The sequence below is a fragment of the Apium graveolens genome, chromosome 10 (genome assembly GCF_009905375.1).
Source record: "Apium graveolens cultivar Ventura chromosome 10, ASM990537v1, whole genome shotgun sequence".
Lineage (NCBI taxonomy): Eukaryota > Viridiplantae > Streptophyta > Magnoliopsida > Apiales > Apiaceae > Apium > Apium graveolens.
The window spans coordinates 32,327,726-32,349,390 of NC_133656.1; the positions used below are offsets into that span (position 1 = coordinate 32,327,726).

Here is a 21,665-nt window from a genome sequence, read left to right on the forward strand (position 1 = left end):
GAAATTCTATATTTGTTTCACCAGAAGCAGCAACAACAACAGCAGTTAATCTAACAGATTCAGCAGCAACAACTATTATTATAGCAGCAACATCAAGGAATGAACCATACCGTTAATTTTAAATTCTCCCAGAAACTAACCTTCGGGGAAAAAGGGAAATAAGAAGTGAAAATTTGGTGTCATGGAAGAAAAACAAAATCAAAGGGGATCTACTCTGAAGTTTCAGAAAAAGTTTGGAAGGAATAGAGATTGGGGATTTAAAAGACAAAACCTTTTTCATAACAAGTTTAGTAACACCTCAACAAGTTCTAATCGACACTACACCATAAATGGCCTACAGCAACACCAAGAAAATGTTACAACAGGCCCAAAAAAGTGTTACCACAGCCAGAATAAGCCCTAAGGTAACATAAAAATTAAGTTACTTTTTTTCGAGTTACCTTTGGCCCCTAAGGTAACATTACTCTTGCCCTGGTGTAACATTCACATTTGTGTTACAATAGCTGTCAAAGGTAACATCAATCTATGTCTATAGTATCACAATATGTATGTTACCTTTGGATTTAGAATTTTCACAAAAAATGGGGCCCACATGTGGGCCCCACACGAGGGCCCTACATGTGGGCCACAAAATCATTATAACATTTTTCCTTACTGTAACAGTTTTATAATGATTTTTATTATATTATACTAGTTTGTTTGTCACATTGAAGTATGTAATATAACATATTTCTCAAAAAAAAATCGACAAAATTTGTTTATAAATTGAACATGCCATAAACCTGTTTTTCTTACAAGTCAACAAATAAACAATTCAAACCACCAAACTTCAAATAGGTTATCACAACCCCCACCAAATACTACTTCCGTTTTCACACATTTCCCCATCAATTCCACATAATCCAAAAAAAAGGTACATAGTCTATAGTCTAGAGTACGATAAATAAACCTTTGTAATCTAGTACGATAACACTTAGAGTACGCAAAAGAAGATAGGTAAAAAATAGTGATGCCGCTATGAGATTAAGTGCAACCCCTCCTCCTTTCAAGCTCGCAATTTGGATCCTCGGTAAATCTTGTGATGGTAGCATCTCTTGCCTTCATAGTCATAGATCCATCCAACAGAACACACTGGACTACAAAAGTTTCAACATTAAGCAAATTATTATGAAAACTATAACTTTTAGAAAAACCAATATAAAAAGATATTAAATGTCATCCTGAACTTTAGTAGACTTAAGTTTGCCATATATTTGAGCTGAAAGTAAAATTAAGAATTAAGAACAATTGCCTACCTCTATCCATCATTTGCTATCATATAATGAAGTAAAAAGAATCAAAAGAACTCTTATTTAGCCATATAACTGGTAAAAACATCCAATACATTTAACACAGACCAAGTAAAACAACTGGTATTATTTAGCAAAAAAATAACTGGTATCCGGTAATCTAGGTCAGGAATGACAGTTGGGGCTACAGTTGCTTTCTTTACCTTCCTTCGAAACTGCAGAAGAATTTAAAAATCCACATAATTCAACACAAACGGCATCCTCAAAAGTTCTCTAAGTAGACTATCCTGTGTACTAGCAGCTAATGTAAAACTTGCAAATTTAAGTAACATATCTTTCCATTATCCTCTTTAGACAAAGAAATTACACAATAATTTTATATGCAATATTAGCAAAACTATTAAACAACACTAGCTAAGACTAACTTGAGTAACTACACAGATTATTATTTAGAAGAATACCTAGAAAATATTATACTCTGCACTATTTTGATTGAATCTTTTAGCAGACACTGCAAAGAATATATACACACACACATACTACAAAAATACCTGTGGGATATGGGCTTTCAGTTTTGATTCTTGAACTCAAGAAAATACCCAGTTGAAACAAAATGCCTACAAAATCAAAACTCTAATATTTCTTCCTTATAATCCCTGCACATGAAAACAAGCAATAGTGTAATAATGATCACTAATGACCAGCCTGTTAAAAGTAGATCTGGGGTGTGAAAAGCTGGAAAATCACACAAGTTCCAATATTTATCAACAACTAGTCAAGAACCATGTTCTTTTTTAACCAATACATAGCTCAATACCCTCAAGTTGTTAAGTATAATAAATAAGAGCATGGTACAAGAAACAGAAACCAGCAGCATGCATACACACAGAAACAAGAAAACAAGTGGCTCACCTCTTTTTTTTATCACAACTTCAAGAAGATTTCAAGAGAGGAAGGGAATTTAAATTCACATGGTTTGGAGGGGTGTTAAGTATTATGAATACCAGCTGAATTCAAATAAATAATAAATATAGAAGCTTGATAAACCTGTGCTTCATTTTCTGAAAATTATGAAGACGTCATCGCATTTCTCAGCACATTCAACTCATCCAACTTAGCTCACTCTATCACTTCCTCAACAAACATCTGAAAAGCAAGAAAATGTTAAAATACCAATAGTTGACGACATTGACAGGTTCATATTTCGACCATGTTTTAATTCTATTTATGTTACGTAAGATCGCCTCACAGTTCATTTGACAGATATAGTGTTTCTGTTACTAGTGTAACCGGAAACTCCAAAGAACTTTTTATGAAAGATATATGATGAGAGTTGCAAATATTATTGCTTTTTTTCCTTGACCCTTTGGTTCTAAGTAGCTCAATGAGGTGACTACCTTTTTTTACTAACTACAGGAAGCTTCCAAAATATAATGTTGCTGCAACATTACAGGTCAATCATTCTATGAACATTAATTACTATGATATTGAGCGTTTTGCATTAATCTACAAGAGAAGTTATTGCTACCTCTTGATCAAGTTATGAACCAGTTTGTTTCTCTTATATCAATGTCTAGTGTGCTGGTAATAGAAGGACTGCCATGAGCAAAACCTATACAGTCAAAGGAGTTTGATAGGATATTGCTGCTATAGAAAATGGTAAGAATCCTTTATTTTTATCATAGCTCTCAAGATTTATTGATACCGAATGGAGATAGATTAGGTTAATGATAAGTAAATAGCTTAAAATTATCAGTACAATATAGTGTGCGGAAGACATGTAAACATGTAAGAGACAGAGTGAAACCAAGGGCTACCTCATCAGGACTCTACTCTCCTCGGAGACGACGACCATCAAAGAGAAAGGCAATTGAATTTATGTCAACTAATTCACGGTCACAATAAGCACTCATAAGTTTTTTCAATTGGGTACTCAATTTGATCCTGAAAAAGACTTCATTTCCGTCCTGTACAAATCATCACAGTCAATCTAAATTTTAAAACTTCATTTATATTTACAAACCTAGTTCATACAACCTAGTTAACGAGACTCTGCTCCACATCACCAATTGTATATATCAGAACACTATTATTCTAGAAACTAGCAGCAGAAGACACCTTGCCAGGTTAAGCAGGGAGTAATATAAGAAAATTACATTAACTAGCAGTGATTACCTTTCAAACTTAATAGATCTTTTAGTTTACTTGGTACATTCTCATTAATGGTGATTACTTCAACAGAAAAATGACAGGACTGCCGAATGCATGAACACATAAAATAACTAGGTTGTACATTTTAATTTTGTAAATTTTAATTCTGTACAAATCACAATCTTTTAACACAGAACAATCAACCAAATACCGCAATTTAAATTAAACAATACATTAACCAATTTACCCCAAAAAGACACTCGCAAGCTACTACACTTTCGATAAACCCTAATCTACCCTAAGAACACTATCTTACATTTTATCAATTACATTAGATGACCGTAAGGTACAGGTATTCCTTGGGGGGTAGGAGGGGAGTTAAATCAACCTAGTCACTTATACAGAGTATCATTTATCATCATAGCTAAATAACAATACGAACAAAATACCCGGAATTATCACATCTAAGTAACAAAACAAAATAGAGTAAAAAGATTAAAGTCCATGTAACATGATAGGGTTTAAATATACTGTAAGTTAGCTCCACAACAAACAGAGATTCCTCAGGACCAAACCCGAGAAAGGCATTTGTGTACTTCTCTTCCGGAATATCCCTCTTTCTCAAAAGCTTCATCCCAAAACCTTCAGTTTAAAACCTGTAAACATCAAATAAAACACTATTTAACAATAAATTCATCACAACTAACACATATTTGACATACTTTCTTCCGATTAAACAATAAACCACATACTTGATAGTGTGAACAAGGTCACCAACACGAGACACAACATGTAAGAACCTGCGCTTATCCTTTTTAGGCCATTCCAACAACTCGCTACTCGGAACAACAACTGGATTTCAATTAAACGACATAATTTTAAACATAGATATATACACAGAAAGAAAATAAAAAACTATTTTTTTCAGCAAATAAACAAAACTGCAATAAATTGAAATAACTTGGGGAGAGATACAGAAACGAATTGGGAGAAAGAGATAGAGAGAGAGAGAGAGTTACTACTTACTAGGAGAGTGAAGAGTGAACGAATATGATGCTCCTTCGACCCCCAATTTCAATTAAAAACCCCGATTCCAATTAAAAACCCTAACTCGATTTTACTAATATAAAATCCTAGCTAATCAAATCATCAATCTTAAGGTAGTACTTTAGGATGATTCGGCTCAATTGAAAGCTGAGAGAGTGTGTGAGTGGCGATCGAGAGAGAGATTTTTAGAGTGTGAGAGAGCGACTATGTGAGAGAGATGTTTAGAGAGGACTTTGAAACTTTACAAAAAACTGCCGCTTCTCCAAAACCTTTGAGCCTGCTTTAGCCCGACTTATGGAGAGCCCAATGACATCCCAAATAACTGCTGGCTAATTTCATTTTTTTTTATTTTTTAATAAAATTTTAAGTTTAAGTAGTGTTCAAACTTTTTATTAATAAAAAATTATTAATTATTAATTAGTACAGTTTACAAAATTAAAAAAAATATTATCTTTATCTTAGATAATATTAATATTATTACTTAATTATATTATCAAAATTGATTAATTTTCAAGTCAAATAATTATATATATTTAATTATTTGTAAAATATTACTTTTTTATCCATTAACACCCTATTGTAACATAAGTTTCCACATGTTACTCGTATGTAACATTTTGAAACTATAGTAACATGTTATAAATGCTATGGTAACATTAAAAATGCTACGTTGCAGTAGGCTAAGATGAGCATATCTAAGGTAACATAATTTTGTAACACCCATGATTAAACCATTGCGATAGGCCATCTATGGCGTAGTGCGAGTAAATTCGGTCAGGCCACCAATATTAGAGTATAAGCAATGTGGTAAAAGGCATGATGGAGTGTGCAAAGCGAATGTTGAATGTTTCAAGTACGGACGGAAAGGACACTATGTGAGGGAGTGTAGAATGGAAAATCCAAGAGTCACCTGTTATAATTGTGGAAAGGTAGGACATCTTGCCAAGAACTTTAGGAGTATTTCTCAAGCTAGTATGGGAGGTAGTACATCGAAAGGGCCGACATCTAGTATACTCAAGGCTAGGACCTTTAAGAAAATAAAAAGGTCAACTGCTCAAGATTCTGATATGGTAGCAGGTACACTCTTTCTTAGTTTCATACTTGTTAAAGTATTGTTTGATTCTGGAGTATCCAGATTATTTTTATCAAAGGATTGTGTGGGTATAATGGATCTAATGTTGGAATATTTAAATGAAATCTTAATTATAAGTGTCTAATCAAGATAAAGTACCAGTAAATTAGTCCTGTCCTAGATGCCCTATAGAAATCATAGGACATTCTTTTTCGACCGACTTAATACCTTTTGAATTAGGAGAAATTAATATAATCTTAGGAATAAATTGGGAGTTCCGTCATAAGGCAAAGATTGATTTCCAGAAGAAGCAAATAGTAATATTTATGGAAGCCAATATTAAGGTAAGTTTCCAAGGGCACAAGCAAGATACGAAGTTTTTTCAATCATGCAAGCAAAGGAGTTATTAAGACAAGAATAAGGCATATCTAGCACATATAGTGGATACTAAGAAGAAAGCACCAAAGTTGGAAGAAGTTCTGGTGGCAAATGAGTTTTTAGAACTCTTTCCAGATGAATTACTATAACTGCCCCTAAACCGTGAGATAGAAGTTTCCATTGATTTAGTACCCTGAGCCGAACCAGAGACAAGAGCTCCATACTATATAGCTCTAGTAGGAAAGAAGGGATTAGCTCAGTAACTCCAGGAATTGTTGGACAAAGAAGTTATTAGGCCAAATGTATCCTAGTAGGGTGCCCCAATGTTGTTTGTTGATAAGTGGATTTTATATCCATTTAGAACACTTCATATCGGCTTAAGTTGATGATTTGACCTCTAATATGTGGTGTTTTTAATGCATTTTGTGTTGAGTATGTGCAGGGCTTTACTTGGAGGCAGGAATGGACTTCTATATGCTTTTATGGTGATAAGAGATCATGAAATGAAATGTGAGCACTTGCGAGAAGATCAGAGCGAGAAATAAGAAAACTGCAAAAATTTTCCAGTAGCTAGGCGCGCCCGCACTTGACCCAGGCACGCCCGCGTCCCTTTTCCAGTAGAAGAGCGTGCCCGCGCTTGATCTAGGAATGCCCCTGCTACGTCGGGCTGACAGAATCTTCATTTTAGTATTTAGATATTCTAAGCGGCCAAGTCAACCTAAAGCATATAAATAAAGAAAAGGAGACGAATTAAATAAGGAGGAAAAAGGGAGAACTCTGGAAACTAAAAGCACACAAGACAGGTAAGAAGAAGAAGATTTAGTTCTACATCGTTGTCTTGTAATCTTCTAATTAGGCGATACTTTGGATGCTTGTTTCGGATTTATTTCCTAAACCATAATACTTTAATATTTTCTTGTAGTATTCAGAACCTTTTTACTATCATGTTTTCACTGGAACCCATGATGACGAGCCGTTCGATTATGATCTAATCGTTATCATGGGATTCTAATGGATTTATTTATGGAGTTTAGTAGTTGATTGCCTAAAGTTTTTGGTGTGTGATGAATTATTGATTTCCTAGTATGGTTGTGCTTAATCTTCTTGGATGCGTAGCTAATATCTATGTTGTATTGTTAATCTCTATTGAATGTGAAAGTGGATATAGAGGTTTAGAACTTGCCATGCTAGCATAGGTTTATTGATGTTTTAACATGCATAATTTGTAGTGTAATTTTAACCATCTTACGCTGCCCTATATGATCTCAATGGATAACTTGCTCTTAAATCGTTACATTTTCAAATCTTATAGATATATAGGGTCTAAACATAATTGGTGTCTGCCAGCTTCTATCTAATTTGTGGATGCTGAGTAGTAGGGTACATGTATATTGAAAGATAGCGTGTACCAATTTCGTGTTGTCTGATTAGTTATCATAACCATCACAAACTATGATTAAAGGCATAAACTCTGAATGAAGTATTTAATGAAGTTGGAATCCCAGGTTTTATTTCATATAAGTAACTTGATTTTAATATCTTAGTTCATTCATTCTAGCATAATTAATTTTATAAAATCAAACATAAATTGATACTTGTCTTAGCAGTGAATAATAATAATACATTGTTGCATAAGTGCACATTTTGAATTAAACCAATCTCTGTGGGAACGAACTATACTTAATCTTATACTACTTGTGACCGCGTACGCTTGCGTGTTTTTGTGCGAACAAGTTTTTGGCGGCACTGCCGGGGATCGGTGTTAAATTTAGTTTATGTGCTTGTCATCAGTGGTTGTTAAAGTTCACTGACTCAGAATTATTTCTCTTACCAATATTACTTTGCTTGTGTGTTTCAGGTATTCGAGCGACGTGTATGCGAACACGTTCTCAATCTCCTTAGGACACAATAAAAGAAGTAGAAACGGAAGTGATCATTGTAATGTGAGAACTAGCAGTAGAAATGAAAGCATTGAAGGATTATTCTCATCCAAAATCAATGACATTCAGTCTAGCATTGTTAGACCAGCCATTGCAGCTAATACCTTTAAAATAAAGCCTTGCATGATTCAAATGGTACAGAATTCAGTCCAGTTTAGGGGAGCTCCAACGGAAGATCCCAATATGCACATTAGGGATTTCATCGAGATATGCGACATCTTCAAGTTCAATGGTGTTTCGGAAGATGCTGTGAAACTGAGACTTTTCCCATTTTATCTGAGGTGTAAAGCTAAGAGATGGTTGCACTCTCTACCAGCAGGTTCTATTGTGACATGGGAGGATCTTGCTCATAAATTTCTTACTAAATTCTTCCCTATGGCAAAAACAGCTACAATCAAGAATGCTCTTACTCAATTTGCACAACAATTGGGAGAATCTTTATGTGAAGCTGGGGAGCGCTACAAGGAGATTCTTAGGAAGTGTCATCATCACGGAATGCATGATTGGAAGGTAATCAATTACTTTTATAACGGGTTGGGAGCACAGTCGAGACCCATGCTAGATGTAGCATCAGGTGGAGCCTTATGGGCCAAGAGCTATGAGGAAGCTTATGATCTAATTGAAATGATGGCTGCTAATGAATATCAAAACACAACTCAGAGACTGCCACAAGGCAAGGTAGCAGGAATTCTGGAGGTGGATACAACTATGGCTATAGCTTCTCAGCTAAATGCGTTGACTATCAAAGTCGATTCTCTGACTAACTATGGAGTTCATCAAATATCAAGTGTTTCTAAGCTTTGTACAGGTACACATGCGACGGATCAATGTGCTATATCTAGTGAGTCGGCATAGTTTATGAGTAATTTTCAGAGACCACAACAACCAGTTCCTGCCACTTATCATCCTAACAACTGAACACATCCTAATTTCAGCTAAAGCAATAATCAGAGTGATATGCAATATCCATAACAGGCTTATCAGTAGTGTGGAGCCAATCCATTCAACCTTCCTGTTTTTTAACAACAGTATGCACCAAGGCAACAATTTCAGCAACCGATAATGTAACAACAATATCATGGAAGTGTTGGTCAGTCTACTAACGAAAAATCTGAATTGGAGGAAGTGAGGCTAATGTGTAAAAGCCCAGCAGTTTCGATCAGAACTTTGGAGAATCAAATAGGACAAATTGCTAATGCGCTGCTGAATCGACCATACGGAACTCTTCCTAGTGATACAGAAGCTAACCCATGAAAGAAGGAAGTTAAAGAACAGTTGAAAGCAATCACTTCGAGGTCTGTAAAGGTCGTTAACCATCAAAAACAGAATCTGGAAATTTTCGGCAGAAGCCAAGCGCGCTCATGCTCCATACAGGCGCGTCGGCGCCTGCCCTGTACCAAAAATTATAAATTTTGATGATACAGCTTATTAGAAGGATGGCGAAGCGGAAACGAAGAAAAGTTCTGCTGAACACACTATTCCTGGGTAGTATACAAGAGATAAATAGGTTTATCCCCCTCTTCCATCTCCTAAAAGACTTCAGAAGCAGAAGTTCGATAAGTAATTTTCCAAGTTTCTGGAGGTTTTCAAGAAATTGCATATTAACATACCTTTTTTGAAAGTTTTAGAGCAGATGACGAGCTATGCTAAGTTCATGAAGGGTATTCTATCTCGGAAGTTGAAGCTTGAGGAGTTGGAAACCGTTGCTCTAATGAAAGAGTGCAGTGCGGTGCTACAACAGAAACTACCTCTAAAACTTAAAGATCTAGGAAGCTTCACGATACCGTGCACCATTGGTGAGTTATCTTTTGACAAGTGTTTGTGTGACTTGGGAGCTAGCATCAATCTGATGACATTGTCTATCTTCAGGAAACTTGGTCTGCCTGATCCAAAACCTACAAAGATGTCCTTATAACTGGATGATCGGTCCATCACTTATCCGTGAAGTATAGTGGAAGATGTATTGGTTAAGGTGGATAAACTTATCTTCCCTGCTGATTTTGTTATCCTAGATTTTGAGGAGGATAAGAAGATTCCTATTATCTTGGGAAGACCATTCTTAGCTACATGACGAACTTTGATCAATGTGCAAAAGGGAGAACTTACAATGAGGATTCAGGATCAGGATGTCACTTTTAATGTCTTCAACGCAATGAAATTCCCCACAGATGAAGAAGAGTGCTATAAGGTAGAGATGGTCGACTCTGTATTGAATTCAGATCTTGATCAATTTCTAAGGTCAGATGCCTTAGAAAGAGCCTTAAAAGGGGAATCTGATAGTGAAGACGAAGAAGGGGAAGAGAAACTTCAGTTTTTGAATACATCTCTGTGGAAGAGGAAGTTGGATTTGCCATTCGAGTCTCTTGGATTAGCAGAGCTGAAAAATTCTCAGGAACGTCTTAAACCATCTATTAAGAAGCTCCCTCACTTGAGCTCAATCCACTGCCTGATCAATTGAGGTATGCTTTTTTAGGTGATGCATCTACTTTACCTGTTATTATTGCATCTGACCTTTCAGGTAGTGATGAAGACAAGCTCTTGCGAATTCTGAGAGATTTTAAATCAGCAATCGGGTGGACTATAGCTGATATCAAGGGAATCATCCCTTCCTACTGTATGCATAAAATTCTTCTTGAGGAAGGAAGTAAACCTACCGTTGAACATCAGAAAAGACTCAATCCTATCATGAAAGAGGTGGTGAAGAAAGAAATTCTTAAATGGCTGGACGTAGGGACCATCTATCCTATTTCAGACAGTTCGTGGGTGTGCCCGGTGTAGTTGTGGCTAATGAGATAAATGAGTTCATCCCTACTCGGACAGTCACATGGTGGAGAGTATGCATGGATTATCTGAAGCTAAATAAAGCCACCAGGAAGGATCATTTTCCACTTCCATTCATCGATCAAATGCTTGACAGGTTGGCTGGTCATGAGTATTATTGCCTTCTGTATGGGTATTCGGGCTATAATCGAATTTGCATTGCCCCAAAAGATCAGGAGAAGACCACTTTTACTTGTCCTTTTGGCACTTTCGCTTTCTGTTGAGTTTCTTTCCGGTTTTGTGGAGCACCTGCTACTTTTCAGAGATGCATGATGGCCATATTCTCTGACATGATTGGTATTAATGTGGAGGTGTTCATGGATGACTTTTCTAATTTTGGGTCTTCTTATGATAAGTATTTGAATAATCTGGGCTTGGTGCTAAAAAGGTATGTTGAGACCAATCTGGTGCTTATTTTGGAAAAATGTCAATTCATGGTGCAACAGGGTATCATTCTTGGGCATAAGGTATCTAGCAAGGGGCTAGAAGTGGAGAAGGTGAAAGTGGGGGTTATTGAAAATCTTCCTCCACCAATCTCAGTTAAAGGAATCCGCAGTTTTCTTGGTCATGTGGGTTTTATCGGAGATTCACTAAAGTCTTCTCCAAAATCCCTAAACCCTTGTGCAATTTGTTGGAGAAGGATGTTCCCTTCAAATTTGATGAAGAATGTTTAGCTTCTTTCGAGAGTTTGAAAAAGAGTTTGACTACAGCACCTGTTATTACTGGACCTGATTGGGATGAGCCCTTCGAGATGATGTGTGATACTATTGACTTCGCAATTGGAGTTGTTCTTGGTTAGAGAAAGAAGAACATTTTTCATATAATTTACTATTCTAGTAAAACCCTTAATGATGCTCAGCTGAATTACACTACTACGGAGAAGGAGCTTTTGGAAATTGTCTACGGGTTCGAGAAGTTCATATCTTACTTGCTTGGGATAAAAGTGACAGTTTACACTGATAATGCTGCTATTAGATATCTGATCTCGAAGAAAGATTCAAAACCTTGATTGATTCGATGGATTCTCTTGCTTCAGGAATTAGAGTTGGAAATGAAAGACATGAAAGTTATAGAAAACCAGGTAGTGCATCATCTATCACGTTTGGAAGATCAAGGTAAAGCTTCACAAGATAACACGTTAATTAATGAAACTTTTCCTGATGAGCAATTTTTGGGGTGCAAGAAGAAGAACCATGGTTTGTAGATATTGTGAACTATCTTGTGAGTAATGTTTTTCTCTCAGAATTTTCTTATGCTAAAAAAAAGAAGTTTTTTCATGAAGTGAAGTGGTATCAATGGGATGAGTCGTTCTTGTTCAGACAGGGGGCAGATCAGATTATCTGGAGGTACATTCCGTATAGTGAAACGGAGGGTATTTTGCGAGATTGTCACGCCACTGCGTATGGTGGCCATTATGGTGGAGAGAAGACAGGTGCCCGTATTCTTCAGGCGGGATGAAAGGCATATGTCATAGCCTATTTATTTATTCAAGGATTTAACTCAACTCAAATAAGGATGTAACAAGTAAATAGTGGTTCTATCGTCAGAGAGATCTCTCATAGTAATATATGTCAAAGGATTAAGTAACATTGTTCGTCTACAGACTTGATGACTTAATTCACTGGAAGAAGCTCAAGAAATTAATCAAGCCTCAGTGATATAAATCAAGATTGTGGATTTAATCAAGTGACAGAGATCTCGTCTGGGTATCAATTAATTACAAGGATTTAGTCTGAAGAAAATCAAGAGTATCAAGGTCAAGGCATGAAGAAACGTCACGGAAGTTAGTCACTCATGAACCAGACAGTACATCGAGTGTCAACATTGAAGTGGTGGAATTGATTCATAATTGACAGTGATTTTCAGAAGATTTTCAGAAGAATGGTTGCTGCTCAAGATTAGTATTAATTCTTAATTAATTAATTAAGTTATATAATTTAATTAAGAGAATAAATTAAATCTGCAAAGATTAATTTATTGATTAATTAAATTAATTGATTAATTAATTCAGAATTATTATTTGATTAAAATCTGTTTTAATCCAGCAAGACTATATTTTGTATTAGCAAGATAATCGGTATGACAATCAATAGTCATACCGAAAGTCATGCTAGTGCATTTAGATTGTCTTGCCGAAATTCCTATCAGTTCAATTGATAGTCCTACCGAAAGTCTTACCAGTTCAAAGGATTGTCATGCTGAGCTAAATGGATTGTCTTGCCAATTAAAATCACAGGATTCATTATTAAAACAGAGCAGCTGTTTTTCAAATAGAAGCAGAGCATTGAATATCAAATTCAGCAGAACACAGAACAAAAGAAACCTGCAGAGAACTTATTGCAAATTCACAGATCATTCATTTCTAGTATTTATTGTTAAATCTTAACCACTAGAAATCCTTTTCTTGTTCTTGTGTAACTATCTAGCGGATCGAAATCCCTAGAACTTAATCTCAAATCGCGTCTAGCATTTGATCTTTTTATTACAAAAATAGAAAAAGTTCATGTCGAATTTATTCTAGATTTGTAATAATTGATTTGAGATTAATCCCTTGTAAACGATACCATTGTTGTAACACCTTTCAAGTTTAATAATAGTTTTATTTAACTTGAATTTTGTTTCACCTTTTTTATGCCGCATTTTATTCGATTAAACGGTATTGTTTGTATTCAACCCCCCTTCTACAAACATATTGAGACCTAACAATTGGTATCAGAGCCTTCTGATTAACGAACAAATCAAGATCCTAGACTTTTGTGATTCTTTCACTCCTTGAATTTTTTATTTACTCAAAAATAATAATGACTACACAAAAAGTTGGAACCGTTAAAATTCCACTATTCGATAAAGAAAATTATGTTATGTGGAAGAAGAAGATGCTATTGTTTTTACAAGTTGCAAATTCCAAATATCTAGAAGTGTTAAAGAAGGGTCCTAAAATTCCGATGGTTATTGAACTAGAGGTAATATAAAATGATGTGGTGATTACCAAAGCAAGAACTTATGTGAAAGATCTTGAGGATTTTTCTCCTGCTGAAAAAGAAGAAGCCTCCCTGGATGCTAGCCTTCAATTAATTTTAGTAGATTCCCTTGATCCCTTGATGAATAGACATGTGATGAACCTGCAAATATTCCAAACACATCTGGGAAACTATTGAGGTTATTAATGAAGGCACAGAGGAAGTTAGGGAGAAAAAATTAGAAATCCTAACCTCTGAGTATGAATACTTTAAATCCAATCCAGGAGAAGGAATCACTGAAGTGTTTGAAAGGTACAATGCATTGATCAACAACCTGAACATTAATGGTAAATACTATTTCATCAGGGAGGTCAACAAAAAGTTCCTTTTAACACTACCAACTCATCTCGAACATAGAATCACTGCCATAAGAGAAGCAAGAGATCTGAGTGAGATTTCTTTGGAAAGGCTCTATGGTGTGTTAAAGACTTATGAGTTGGAGCAGATTCAGTAGAAGGAAGTTTACGGGAAAGGAAGAGTGGTCAGCACATCTACTGCTCTAGTAGCTGATGAACAACAACAACAACCACAATATCAACAACAATCCCAACAGTCAGAAAGAATGATACAGTCTTCCAAGGTTGAAGAAAATGTGATAGTAGCAGAATTTGATCCTCCTACTACAAATCAATCAGGAGATGATTTTTATTCCTTGGAAGAACTAGAGCAATTGGACGATGAGTCAATGGCCCTGATTGTCAAGAGATTCTCGCATGTCAGATTCAAGAGGAATCCGAAGTTCAAGTACAATTCCAACTACAACAGGTTCCAGAAAGGTGGATCTTCATCCTCTAACACCAGCAGTGGTGGGTACAAAACAGGGATGGTTGATCGAAGCACCATTCGATGCTTCAACTGCAATGAGTTGGGACACTTTGCCACAGAATATAGGAAGCCAAAACAAGTTAGGAAGAACTCTTATGATTTTAATCAGAAGAGTAAATCTGAAAGGGCTTACTTGGCAAAGGGAAGAAGCTGGGATGATACTGACAGTGAAGATGAAGAAGTTAGGAATCTTGCTCTCATGGCTAGTGATGCAAACACCTCATCGTCAAGAAAAGAGGTAAAATTTACTGATGCTGAATTAGTTTATAATCTAGGAGGTTCCTTAGATTGTGCTCATCGTGATAATGAAATGTTAAATCAACAAATCAAAGACCTTGAGAAAGAGGTCAATGATTTAAGACTTGTGCACATTAATCAAGATAAATTAAAAGAACAGGTATCTTTTCTAGAGAATAGAGTTGACTGTTATAGACAACTTGAAACTATTCTCAAAGACAAGATCACCGGTCTTGAGGCTAAGGTTAAAGTTTACTTTAATTCTTGTTCGAAGTCCAAAGAGTTTTACAATAAGCAAGCTGTTAATCAAACATCTGGAATAGGTTATGATTACAATGCTGCTATTGGAACATTAGGCATAAACTCCCCTCCTCATGTTTGTGCTAAAGGCAGGGAAGTACCACATGTGCTTAAGGGTGTTGATGAACCCCTCTATAAAGAATCAATTGCTGAACCATTTGATGAGACCTCTTTTATTATTCAAGAAGAAATCCGTGCTAGAAAGGAGATATTTGTGCCTAAGCCTAAACAGAAATTTGTCAAGGCCGTTCACAAGGTCAAATGTCCAGTCATTGATAAAGTTGAGAACATTAAAATTAAGAATGTTGTTTTGCCTGATAAAGGCCAATTTTACAAGTATGCCGGACCCAGCCAAGCTTGGGTTCCGAAGAAGGTCTAATCCATTTGTATTGCAGGGCATTAAACAGGTACAACCGGTAGTGTGGATTCTTGACAGCGGATCGTCAAAACATATGACCGGAGATAGAGCCCTGCTATCAAATGTGGTTGAGAAAGCTGGCCCAGTGGTTACCTTTGGAGATAACAGCAAAGGTTTAACTGAGGGATATGGCTGTTTGCTAGCTGGAAATGTTATCATTGAAAATGTGTATGTTGTGCAAGGACTTGAACACAATCTGCTTAGCATTAGTCAGTTCTGTGACAAAGGCTACAATGTTTTATTCGACAAGCTGAAGTGTCAAATTCTGCACAAGAAAAGTGAAAAACCCTCCTTGATGGGAATCCGAAAAGGAAATCTGTTCGTAGCTGACATGAACTCTGGAAGCAATCCTGAAGTCAATTGTTTCTATGCAAAGGCATCGTCAGATGAGAGTTGGCTATGGCACAAGAGACTTTCTCATCTCAATTTCAAAATAATGAATTCTCTTGTCAAAAGAGAATTGGTCAGAGTTCTGCCTCAGCTGGAATTCTCCCCAGAAGGACTATGTGAGGATTGCCAAAAAGGAAAGTCAAAGAAAGCAAGTCACAAAGGCACTGACATATCCTCCATAACTGGTGTTCTGCAATTATTGCACATGGATTTATTTGGACCAGTTAATGTCCTTTCGATGTCAAAGAAGTGTTACTATCTTGTGATAATTGATGACTATTCCAAGTATACGTGGGTTGTTACGACCGGCATTTTATGTAATATTATTTGTGGATTGGGTATAATATTAAAGTCAAATGAAAATATATTCAATGATTGTACGCTAGTGTGAGTGAAAATTTCTGTATTATAAATTTGCTTTGTGTAGTATATGATTTTTCAAAGCAAGAGTTTATTTAATTTCTTTATTTTTGATTTATAAGGAATATTCTAAGCTTTGGAAAAATTTTCTTTTAAAAGGTATTTTGTTCACAAATTTTGAAAATGATTTTATAAAGTCTCTAAAAATCCAAGTTATTTTATGGTATAAATTTTATACTTTTTGAACTTGTATTTTATTTTATAAAAATAAATCTTTATAAATTTTATTTGTTATAATTAGCAAATTACATGGCTACCCTTGCATGCAAATACTCTTCCAATTCAACTAAGGGGCAAGGAAGACATTTCCAACCCCACTCACTTTCATTCTACTAACCAAATTACCACTTTACCCTTGCATGCAAATCTAAATAACTATATTGGAAGGTTACTCTTGTAAAATCTCAAATCCACTCACTTTTGGCCAAATAAAAACCAAACTAACATGATTATTACTCCACATTCACCCCACCATTTCCACACTCCTCCTTTCCTCTTCCTCCTCTCGGCTCTCCCCTCTCCTCTCGGCTTTTTGGCCGAAGCCATACCCCCCTCCCTTTTCTTCATTCTTCATTCAAGCTCCCACTTTGCAATCAAGTAAATGTTACTTCCTATATCTTAATCATACATAATTCAAAGAGTGATGAGTGAAAAGTTTAAGTTTAAAGGTTGCATGTAAAGGCTTTAGTGAAACTCAAAATACAACCTTGATTCTTGTGAGTTTAGGGTTGTTTTTGAGAGGACTACAAGGAATGGAGAAGTGCCAAATCTTGAGAGGGAAACTATTGATTAATAAATGGCCATTCCCATCCATTTCATTCGGCCATGACCATATGGGAGCCAAATGAATGGTCCTTAAGACTATTCTTGTGCTTAAATCAATTTTTGCATGTTTATGTGATAATGACTTGAATTTTTTGGTGAAAATTTGATAAAACTCTTTGCATGCTAAGTGATCTTCTAGGTATATCTTATGATAGGCTTGCATGTCAATTGTATGATAGGAATGCATGCATCTGGATTTCTCTTAGAATGTTGTAAGATTTTGATCATTTGGAAAGATTTTGTTAGTGAGCCTTAATTTCAGTAGGAATAATGTGTTAATACTGATTTATGCTTCTTCTTGCATGGTAATAATTCGTGATTATCTTTTATAAAAAATGCATATCTTGTTGTTTCAAAAGCATGAAGATTTGTGATTTGTGAAGTGTAGATTCTTTTATTTTACCATAATTGTACCTTAGGTAAGGATGATCTCACCAAGGTTATTTTGAGAATAAGGGAGTTAGTTCAGTAGAATACCATGTATAAGTCTTGGTTTAAGTATTGAGTTGTTGTTAGTTGAGTTGTCAAGTCAAAACCTTGGAAAATGAGAGTTATAGTTTCTGCAGAAAAATCAGTATAGCACCCTGAGGTTTAGAGTGTGTTTTGACCATGTCATTGGTGTGCACTTCGAGGCCCAAGCTACCAGAAGTTAGTATTGGGAGTATATAAAAGGTTTTAGGAGTTGATTGGAGGTTTTCATTTCATTTGGTTAGGTGCACAAGTAGAATAATAAAATCTGTCCAGCAGGGGACAGTTTTGTTGTAACTTAGAAATACGGAGATTTGACCATGTCATGGGTAGGCCCTCATTAGGCCCAATTGGGCCTTAGTTAGAGGGAGTGTCAGAGAAGTTTTTCCAACCATATTTCATAGGATATGAGTTAGAACCATGTGTCATAAGTTAATTCAAGTCAGGGCATTTTCTGCCCAGAAAAACAGGGGAACCTTGGACTTTTAGCTTAGGCCCAAGAAGGCCCAAGCCAGGCCCTTTAGCCACATCAAATTTGTGAGATGCCCTTAGGTCAGGAGAGTCTTGTGTAAAAGTTTTGAAGGAAAACTTGTAGTTTAAGAGTGTCTAGTGTACTGAAGAAACCATAGTTGTCATTCTGAAATTTGCACCAGTGAGCACTTTCACTTATCACATAGTTTTAGAACACTTAGAAGTGAGTATTAGGTCGACCACCATAGTTGTAAGATAGTATAAGGTCTGTAGAGAAAAAGGCACAAGTGAGGGTCAATAGGTTTTGGATAATTTAGGAAAAGCACATCGAGTTAGGAAGCCAAAATTTGAAGATCTTGTCTAGTTTAGCGACTAAGTGACTTAAGTTGTGAGTCGAGATCATCCAAGCCTAGTGTTGCATTATGGTGTTATTTGGTATTAATATACGATATGTGATTATGTGGCTCTGTGTGTACATTTGAAATATAAAGGTGGATATAAATTAAGTGCATATAGGCCTAAGTGCCATCCGTGTTTAATTTCGGGTTGTAAATAGGTTAAGATGGTAAGAATATATTATAATGAGGATTATTATTATTTATGTAGGATCTCGAGACGAGGGAAAACTTGCCATAAAAGTCGAGTGAAGCTCCAAACTCTAAACTGTAAGATCTTGGACTTGGTTGTGTATTCTTCATTAAAATGATGTAATAGCTATATTTATTTTGCTGTTAAAGTTGGGGGTGTGACAGGTTTTGGTATTAGAGCTACGGTTTAGAGTCCCTGGACAGCCCAAATAGGTTATAGGATTTGTGTGTAGGTTATAGATATTATGCGAGAGAGTAGGTTAAGTAAATTATTATTAATACTCCTCTTATTGGTTGTCAGCAAAGGGCGCATTCCTCGTCATCCTCTGGGTCGGACGACACTATTGCTTTCACAGTGTATGCTGAGTTGAGGCGCGAGCTCGACATGCTTCAGGGCAAGTACGACCGACTGATAGACGACTGAAGAACGTGTATCCGGACATCCGAAACTACGAAGGGAAGCCCAAGGAATAGATGACTGCGAGACTTGAGACCTTGGTTCAGTACGTTAACACTAAGCTTGAGGAGATGCCAGCGCATCGGGACCGTACCAGCCAGTATGTCATTCAGATGGTGGCAGATGAGCTCCAGAGCATTGTAAAGACGCTTCGAGAGGAAAAGACTACCAAGCCCCGTTCAGATGGAGTGGAGCCTTAGTTCTTTCCATTTACCTATCATGTTGTTGTACTATCAGACTCTATGGAATCCCCAGTTGTTTCCATTTTTCCTTTAAATAAGCCTGTTATTCCTAGAATAAGACTATGTCCCAATCCTATGTACTATGACCTTTAAAATTTCAATAATTATGTGCTATTGTTCCATTTGCTCTCAACTGTTATTTTATGTTTTTATCATCATATCTGCTTAATTTGGAAACTTGACCCCATATGTAAATGAGAATGCCATGCGATACCCTCGAATCATTTTATCATTCATATCTGTTTTGACACAACTCTTATTTCTGGATCATGCCTCCCAAAAAGAAGAACCCAACAACCACCTCCACCACAGACCCAAATATTCTTCGACTACTGGAAACCTTGCAACAACAAACCAATGCTATAGCTCAACAACAACTAACTCTTCAACAACGAATTGAAAATCAAGATAACCGTGAGCCACACCAACCACCTGAACCACCAGTACCACCTAGACAAATTATCACCTTCAAGGCTTTTTAGAATGTGAATCCACCTGCATTTCATGATACCACTGATCCAGTGATAGCTAACACATGGATCAAGGAGATGGAAAGGGCTTTTGAGTGGGTACAGTTAGAAGACGATCAGAAGACGCCATATGCTACTTACTTCTTGAAGGGAGAAGTCATCTATTGGTGGGAATCAGTAAAGGCTATGGAAGTCACTCAGCTGGTTTCTTGGGAGAGATTTAAGAAGTTATTTCTGGACAAGTATTACCCTAAGTACATGCAGAATCAGATGGAGCTAAAATTTCTTGAGTTGAAGTAAGGGAACATGACTGTATTGGAGTATGAGAAAAAGTTCACTGAGTTGTCAAGGTTTGTGACAAAGTATACCAGCACTGAGGAGGAAAAAGCAAAGAAATTTCAGCAAGGATTGGAGCCTTGGATTAGAGATAGGGTGGCTATGTTTGAGCTTGAAACTTATGCGGGAGTAGTACAGAAAGCTGCTCTGATTGAGAATAATGGGATGCAGTCAAGGAAAGAGAGGGATAACAAGAAGAGGAAGGTTCCATATTATGGAGAAAAGTCTGAAGCTGGAAGTTCGCAAGATCGGAATATAAAGAGGATTGGTTTTCAGAAGGGCGGAAATTTTCAAAAGAAGGGAAATTTGGGCAAAAGGCAAGAATCAAAAGGGAACAACCAGGCAAGCCAAGGGCAAGTAGGAGAAAACAGGTTCCAGAGTCCGGAATGCAAGCCCTGTGGAAGAAGGCATCCCGGAGTATGCAATAAGCTGAGCATGACCTGTTATAGGTGCAATCAGAAGGGACATTTGGCGAATGAGTGCAAGATGCCGAAGCCAGGAGTTACGTGCTACAAGTGTGGGAAGACTGGACACATGGCTAGGGAGTGTAAGGCAACCGGACCAGTCAAAGCTCTGATGAACGTGGCAAGTACCAGTGCAAGCGTGCCAACTGAGGTATTGGCATTACCTCCACCACCTGCACCAACCCCGCAAGCAACAGCAAGGACATTTGATTTGAAGATGAAGGATGTTGTTCAGAATTCTGAGGTGATAGCAGGTACACTTTTACTCAATAATGTCAAAGCTAAAGTATTGATTGATTCGGGAGCAACAAGATCTTTCATATCAGAATCTTTTGTTGATAAGCTCCAATGTGATAAAATGGTTATGAGTGAGGTAGTAAATGTGGTAATTGCGAACTAAGAGAAGATTCCTGTGAATCAATTTTGTCCAAAGTGTGAGATTAATATTTTGGGTTATAAGTTCTCAGCCGACTTGATACTCTTCAAGTTGGGAGAGTTTGATATAATTTTTGGAATGGATTGGTTAGGAGAGAATAGCGCTCAGATAAATTGTAAGACCAAGAGAGTGTATTTAAAGACGAAGAGTGGAAAGAAGGTAGTATTTAATGGGCAGAGGCAAGAGCAACTATTTCTTACAGTTGTTCAGGCTAAGAAGTTACTTAAAAAAGGTTGTGAGTCGTTCCTAGCATATGTAGTGGATTCAGAGAGAGGCAGCCTCAGAATGGAAGATATTCCTGTAGTTAACGAGTTCCCCGATGTGTTTCCCGATGAACTACCAGGCTTACCACCAGATCGACAAATTGAGTTCGAGATCAACCTTGCTCCAGGCACGGAACCAGTTTCAAAGGCCCCATATAGGATGGCACCAACAGAAATGAAAGAGTTGGCGAGCCAGCTACAAGAATTATTGGATAAAGGAGTGATACGACCAAGTACGTCGCCATGGGGAGCACCTGTTCTGTTTGTAAGGAAGAAAGATGGGAGTATGCGTCTATGCATAGATTACCGGGAGTTGAATAAGGTGACGATCAAGAACCG

The 21,665-nt window shown here is 36.7% G+C and overlaps 1 long non-coding RNA gene and 1 other non-coding gene across 2 annotated transcripts; both read right to left on the reverse strand.

The window, feature by feature from the left end:
- Positions 1-1,044: 1,044 nt before the first annotated feature.
- Positions 1,045-2,432, reverse strand: LOC141690389 (uncharacterized). The gene is made up of 3 exons (XR_012562757.1): positions 2,337-2,432; positions 1,841-1,945; positions 1,045-1,136 (listed from the first exon to the last, which is right to left on the reverse strand). It is a non-coding gene; the product is annotated as an uncharacterized LOC141690389 (long non-coding RNA).
- Positions 2,433-8,267: 5,835 nt separating this feature from the next.
- Positions 8,268-8,374, reverse strand: LOC141694925 (small nucleolar RNA R71). The gene has a single exon (XR_012564204.1). It is a non-coding gene; the product is annotated as a small nucleolar RNA R71 (small nucleolar RNA).
- Between the last annotated feature and the right edge of the window lie 13,291 nt (positions 8,375-21,665).